General features: G+C 39.9%; 1 long non-coding RNA gene across 1 annotated transcript; it reads right to left on the minus strand.

The window, feature by feature from the left end:
* Window positions 1–3048: 3048 nt before the first annotated feature.
* On the minus strand, window positions 3049–7317 carry LOC116670626 (uncharacterized). The gene is made up of 2 exons (XR_004327080.1): window positions 3758–7317; window positions 3049–3422 (listed from the first exon to the last, which is right to left on the minus strand). It is a non-coding gene; the product is annotated as an uncharacterized LOC116670626 (long non-coding RNA).
* Between the last annotated feature and the right edge of the window lie 6 nt (window positions 7318–7323).

Raw genomic sequence — 7323 nt, forward strand, 5'->3', positions numbered from 1 at the left:
ATGTTTTGAAGTTCCAGTCTCGAGAAGAACACGTCAGTTTTGAACGATTCTGCAAGACAGAATTTCTTCCAAAGTATTTTACCACACGCTACCACATGGCTCCCCAGAAAATGTGTTATATTTCACAGGTGGGTACATTAATAGTAGCAGGAATAATAGGTGGTGTGATAAGTAATGCATAATATGTTTTATGCAGGGCTTGATATTAACTTTTCTGATCACCAGCCTTGTTGTTTTCAAAGCCAATCAGCATTTTCACTCGCCACAATTCTGTTGGAAATTGTTTATTACCGTTGACTATGGTGTGCTAAAATTTACTTGAAGAACCAGATTTACAACTCTATAAATGTAAATAACCCCAAATCAAGACAACATAAAATATATAGTCTAACTCTACAACACTACAGTTAGAAAATATTAATCTCTGATAAGGTTGTGTGTGAAGCTCCTTTAGCATGAAAACATGCAACCGATTAGACTCAGACATATTAAGAGTCTTTTTGCATACATACTACAGGGGTGGAGAAGATTAATTGAAAGTGGTTTGGAGTGTGTGCTAGAGTGTCAATCAAGGGGAGTCAGTAGCTGGCACGTTCCCCTTTTAGTAACATCCATTTGTATTAGATTTGACTTATTTGCATTTTGTTTGTAAGTGTTTTGTATGTACTTTACTTTTTTATATGCCATAAAACCAGGTAGGCCCACTGAAATTCAGACACCCTCTCCATCCATCTGACCATATAGGCTAACTAAGAGAGCATCCACACTGATGAACAAATAATGGTGCATAGGCACATACATGTTACACTAATACAGCAGACGTAGAATTAGATTACAGGAATGCCACTTGTATTATCCTACATATTTGGGTATTTTGTAAACCTAAAAATGAGGTTATTGTTTACTGGAAGAACTTCGTGCTGCCAACACTACTCCGCACAGAGCTCCAGAGAGCCGGGGTCGGAGGCAACTGGGCGGGGGGAGGGGAGGGCAGATCCGTGCACAGCACCTGAACGAAGACGAATCCCCGACAGTGTGATAATACTATCCAAAACATTCACTCTCAGTGGTTTCTGTGACCTGAGAAATACTTTCAAAATTCAAATTTGGAAAAATATATTTTTTTTAAAAGGTCACACCACGCCAGTGACCTCTAATCTGGCCCCAGATCTCTCAGAAAGTGATCCAAAATATATTGTTGGCCATTGCTGCTGTCATATAGTTGTGTATTGTAAAAACTATGCAGTTATCATTCTTGGTGTAGGCGGCCCCTTACTCCACTTTTCTTCCCACACACTCGTCTGTCTAGTCTCTCTCTTTCGCTCGCCATTCCACTTAGTGGTGCCCTCAGGATATGTAAAGTATTTCTTTTGCATGTAATTTGGGGTTCTCTTTTTATACTTTGCGTCTCCTAATGGAAGTGTTTTGGGCCTTTGTAGTGCAAATTAAACACATTATTATTTAGTCTAAAGATCTCCTGTGTCCATTTTTTGCTTACTTATTTTTGATGAGACTTGCGGAAGACTACTGGGAGTCATATTCATTTAGCAAAAAAAGGGGGGGAGGGCTTTGTTTCTGGCATCCAAGATTCATTTGGGACATAAAGACAACATATAAAGCAGTTTCAGCAAAAAAAACATTTTCCTTTATTTTATACATTTATTCTCTTTTTTGACAAGTGAGAAAAAAAGCCATTGCACTAAGCTGTAATGAAAAAGAGCAGTAGATGACATGGAAAACTGAGTTGTCTAAGTAGTTTTAGCAGATTGACAAAACAGATGAAAAGGTTCTGTGTAATGTTGACAAGGTGCAGTTCACTATCCAACCAGAGACCGAGTCAGGGACTCTTTCGTCAAAGGTTTTCATTAGCACACCTTTGTCACTGAAACCAGAACAAACCATCTGTATGTCCTGTGGTGCTTACATGCTATTACTTTAGCATAATATATATGAGACTATTTAAATATTTAAGCATATTTAATGGTTTCATGTCATCAAAATCCAAAAATTTGAACCCAAGCTGACGTCTACATAGAAATGTTTAGTTTTAAGATGTATAACACATTTGAAGGTGAAAATCATCATTGGACCTTCTTTATGAAACATGACAAGCAGAGGTCTTCACAGGTCCATTCCGTTCATGTTATGTTGACCCCACACAAGCACAGTACTCTGCTGTGAGTAGGGTCCTGTGTCATGTAAAGACAAGTGCTCACAGTGAACTGCAAGAAAAACTGCCACTGCTACTAGTATTAGAGTTCTCACCCTATTTAGGCCTGCCAATGCTCTTTTGGATTAGCTCTAATTATCCCAAGTCATGTTTGAACCAGTTTTGTTTTTTGAAAATATGCAAACGTATCCCTGAGAATGTACATCATCCCCATAGAACCTCTTCTTTTGTAAGACTAGGAAATCCACATATATTCTTTATATAGACATGTTCTTTACACTAAATAGATCTTTTTGTCACTGTGCTTACATCAAAGCTATTAATTGCTATCTGGCAGTGGTATTGACCACACTGCCAATACCATCTTAGGGGTTTAAAGCTACCAACAAATTCTTCTACAGTGTGTACAATTATTACAACTGTCATGCTGGTGTATACTGTGTAGGCACTATTGATGTGTTTTGAATGCAATAGAAAAAGATTTGAGCAAAGATAATGATCTGTTAAGGCAATGCAAAACACATGGTTAAGGTCCGGGATTGTGATCAACGCTGACTGGAAGCACGGGACATGGCTTGTTTACTTTTTCAACATTTAACCACAACCAGCATCTTTTCCTAACATTTAAGTTACAAGTGTAGCAGAAACCTATCCACAAAACATGTATGTCTCTCTTCCCTGACCCATGGGAAAGGTTTGGTTTCAGAAGGGAAGTGCAGCATTTAGAGGTGAAGCACTCTTACTGGCCTGAGTACAGTTTTCAGGTATTCATTTCATGCTGTGTACCGCCCAAAACCTCCACCAACATGTCAGGGCAAGACCCAGGGCAAAAAGTACATCAAAGTAGCTTTAATGTGATTTTTTTTTTACATTGGCTTTTTAGTGTCAAAGTGAAAACAGATCTGTTACAAAATGATCTACATGAATAAAATATAGATGTTTGCATAATATTTCACCCTTAATACGACACTGCAAAATCATCACTGGTGCAGCCAGTTTAGTAAAACTGACATCACCAGTGTGTAATCCAGGGGTTTCAATTGATTGGAGGGACCAACTTTTGGTGACTCAGTGTCGTGGCGACACCATGAAGACAAAGCAACAGTCCAATACCTCCATAAAAAGGATGATTGAAAATGCAAAATTCATGGATGGATGGAAGAAAAACTCTACGAGAAACAAAAACATCTAGGTGGTAGGCCTTCGTAGCTGAAATACAGCATTTAAAGTGGTCAAATTAGTAGGCAAAATACTTCATAAAAACAAACCATGGACAGCTTCTGGAGGGGAGAGAGAAAGGCTGAGAGACAGAGAGATTATTAGGCTATTGCAGCCTCTACTACCAAATATTACAATGGGAAACTAGAAGGGCACTCGTGGAGTGCAAACCTTTGCCCTATCTCGCATTGTTAACTAAAGTGAAATATAAGAAGTGTATCGGCCCTGTGACTTAGATTCATTCCAAAACACCCTGACACCAAATTACATAAAATCAGGCCAGTAGTTTAATAAGATGAATTTGGAACTGTTTGTACCATTCACCGCGTGATTCTATGGAAATATCCATACGGGGGGAGGGTTTGCTACTTCCCCTCTTATTCTCAAATCCTGACTGACATTCAGCAGAAAATTGCTTCACAAAGGTGATCTTCACTGCATGCAGGGGATACTAAGCTTTACTTGGCAGAAGTGATGAGAGAGAGGCTGCTGGGCTGAATGTGTCAGGATGTGAAATCCAGTAGCCAGCAACTGAGAGAATCACTGATCTGACACCAAATGCATGCACAATGCACACATGAAAGCTGTCCATGAACCATAGTACATCAGACACACCTTCCAGATTGATGATAGATGGTAAAATGCATTACTGACAGAAGGTAAAGTGCAGAGCGACACACAATGACCAATGACAGTGCTTGTTACTAACTTAACTCTGGGGAGCTTATTCCCCGGAGTCCTTATGATTTTGTTCGCCCTGCAGTTTTCCTTGGATTAGGATGGCAAATAAATCATGGCTGCAGCTGTCGGCGTGGTCCCGTGCCAGGCTACGCCCTGCCATGACCGGCAGTGCCCTGCTACACCTAGTAACGCCCCGCAGTGCCTTGCTACGTCGTGAACTACTACAACTACTATTTCTAGTCATAGTATCATTATCTTTATCATGACTATTATTGCCCACTGTTCATCACCCCCCCAACCGGCCCCATCAGACACCGCCTACCAAGAGCCTGGGTCTGTCCCAGGTTTCTTCCATAGAGTTTTTCCTTGCCACAGTCTCACTAAATGCTTGCTCTTGGGGGAATTACTGGAATTGTTGGGTCCTTGAAAATTATAGGGTGTGGTCTAGACCTACTCTATTTGTAAAGTGTTTTGTCTTGTTTTGATTTGACACTATAAATACAGTTGAATTGAATTACATTTGAATTAGATTGGATGTATCATCATAGCATTAGAGCATAGAAAACTGTGTTATTTAAGGGAAGCTCAGGTCTTCCTTAAGCAGGGCATGCTCACAAACTGAATAAGTTTGCAAGGAGAGTTGTGAGGGAGGTTTTGCCACTGCAGCATTATGGGAGATTGGTAAAGAAAATACTACTCTCTTGACACTCACATGACGTCTGGACTACAGTTTCCCAGAAGGCACATGAAACACCCTGAACTCAGTTGGAAGAAGGTTCTATCCCCTGATGAGACCAAAACTAACCAAAAGATGTTTTGTCTGTTAGACTAAGCACCATCCACACCATCATCAAAATACCATTCCCACCGTGAAGCCTGGCAGTGGCAGCATCATCCTGTAGGATTTGGCTTCTCTGCGGCAGGCTAGTGAGGGGAGGGGGGAATGAATACAAAGAAAACCTGTTGAGAAAACCACATGCTGGACACTTGGCAGATTTGTTTTCCAGCAAGACAACGTAGCCAACGCTACACAGGAATAGCTTCAAAACAACGATATTACAGTCAGAGACCAGATCTCAACCCATTAAGGAAATTGTGGTTAATCCTTAAAAAAAGCTGTTCACTTGTGATCTTCCTACATGCTGACAGCATTGACAATATTTTAGTGTCCAGGGGTCCGTTTCAGGAAGGAGGTTTAACGAACTCTGAGTCTAACCCTGAACTCTGAGTTGATTTACCCTGAGATGGTTCACTCAGAGTTAAGCAGCATGAATGGAGCCATGATACTACGATTCACCATGGTAACAACCAGACTGGTCGGCAGAAGTACTCATGCACACATATAGCGTGTTTGAACATGTATTTAGTTTTAAAAAAAAACACACAACTGCTACAACAGAAAGAGAATTTGAGTGGGAGAAAATTGCTGAAAGAGTAAATGCATAAGTTCCAATATAGTGTATAATACCGTGTATAAGGATAATATTACTGGTGAAATGGTACTGAACCTATAATCTATTTAATTTAGGTGCAATCCTGTTGGCAAAAAAATCCTAGGCCTACAAATTCCATCCTGAGGCTGCAGCACCATGTCATTAACAGGATTATAATTATACACATTTACCTCAAAGGGTTTACGTCATTCACCTGAACACTGTGGAACTCCTTTTTAATATCTCTGCCTAGTGTATGTCCAGGGAACACTACACAAACGTTTAACACACGTTTCAGAGCATTTCAGAGCTAGTCACACTGGCGTCTGCAAAAAAACGTAACACAAAGAATGTCCTGGGATGAAGCGCACGATGAGTGACGAATATGAGGATGGATAAGCTTATGTAGGCTACATAACTGATAGACTGGGGAGAAAAATAATCCTGCTCAAATAGGTAGTTATCTGGAAATGAAAATACATCTATAGTCGGGGCCTCAATATCATCTCCTGACGTATAGTCTGCCTAACACCGTTAATAAACCAACACTGTTTTATTTATTCATGCAGATAATAAACTGCACTAAAATGTGCCTGATACAGACTGAATGAACGAATGAGGAAAGATAGAGTGCTGATTCAGAGGGAGGAGACTGATACAGACTGAATGAACGAATGAGGAAAGATAGAGTGCTGATTCAGAGGGAGGAGACTGATACAGACTGAATGAATGAATGAGGAAAGAAAGAGTCAGAGGGAGGAGGCTGAGAAAAGAAAACCTGCTCCCGACCAGGTTAATTTTCCAGGCTCAGTTACTATAATAACTGATTCTGAGGATAAGTTACCTCTCTTTCTGAAACGGGCTGGAGTTCCCCCTCTCTCTCAACTTTGATTACCTCCTTTTCTGAAACAGAAAACCCAGAGTTTCCCTCATCTCTGGGTTAACTAACTCAGAGCTTTCACTAAACCTGGTTTCTGAAACGGACCGATGTGCGAAGCTTAACCTACCAAGACCTTTTCAATCTAACCATAGGTTGGAACTGTATCCAAAGGTGCATTTACTGAACACAGACTGGGATAGGTTGATCACATTGGAAAGATTTGTTTTCACTTTAACATTACATTGTCTTTCTGTTGATCTGTAATAAAAATGCCAATTAAATCTACTGGGATTCAATTGTGTAAACACAAACACTTCCAAGGGGATGAAGACACTATATGGAAAGGAAATAAAATATAAAGAGTTGTCAGATGGAGAACAATGGTCACAATGTACTCTATGAAATAACATGTATGTAAGAAGAAATGACGGTAGATAAACATCATACATAAAATGAATATATAAAACCGTAGTACTTTATAAAACCTTTAAAAACTAGGAACTTGTGATTTCTTTCCTATATATTTTTTTTTTCTCCAATGGAAATCACACAAAATATGATTTTAGCAGCAAAAGCAGGCATAAATACAGATGAAGCACACCGTCAGCTGTGGCCTCCAATCAACTGTGTGCATAGTTAATGGGGGGTGATCAGAGATCAGCATTAAGTCTTAAAGCTTTAGTGCGTAACTTTTTTATATTAATGAACGTATGTTATAATAATAACTGACTTCATACAAAGATTAAGACTATCAGCTCCATGAAACTCTCTCTGTATTTCTCAGTATGGCTATGTTCAGAAAATTGTGTTGTCCGGTGACATTTTCGTGCGCAGAAACGCAGTGAAGACAATGAGCTCTTCCGAAGAGTCCATCATGTTTTTTAATCTTCCGTGTCCTCCTTGATTACCGGCAACTGTGTGGAGGAGGGGAGGGGGGGGGG

Source organism: Etheostoma spectabile, chromosome 20 (assembly GCF_008692095.1).
Source record: "Etheostoma spectabile isolate EspeVRDwgs_2016 chromosome 20, UIUC_Espe_1.0, whole genome shotgun sequence".
In the NCBI taxonomy this organism is placed as follows: domain Eukaryota; kingdom Metazoa; phylum Chordata; class Actinopteri; order Perciformes; family Percidae; genus Etheostoma; species Etheostoma spectabile.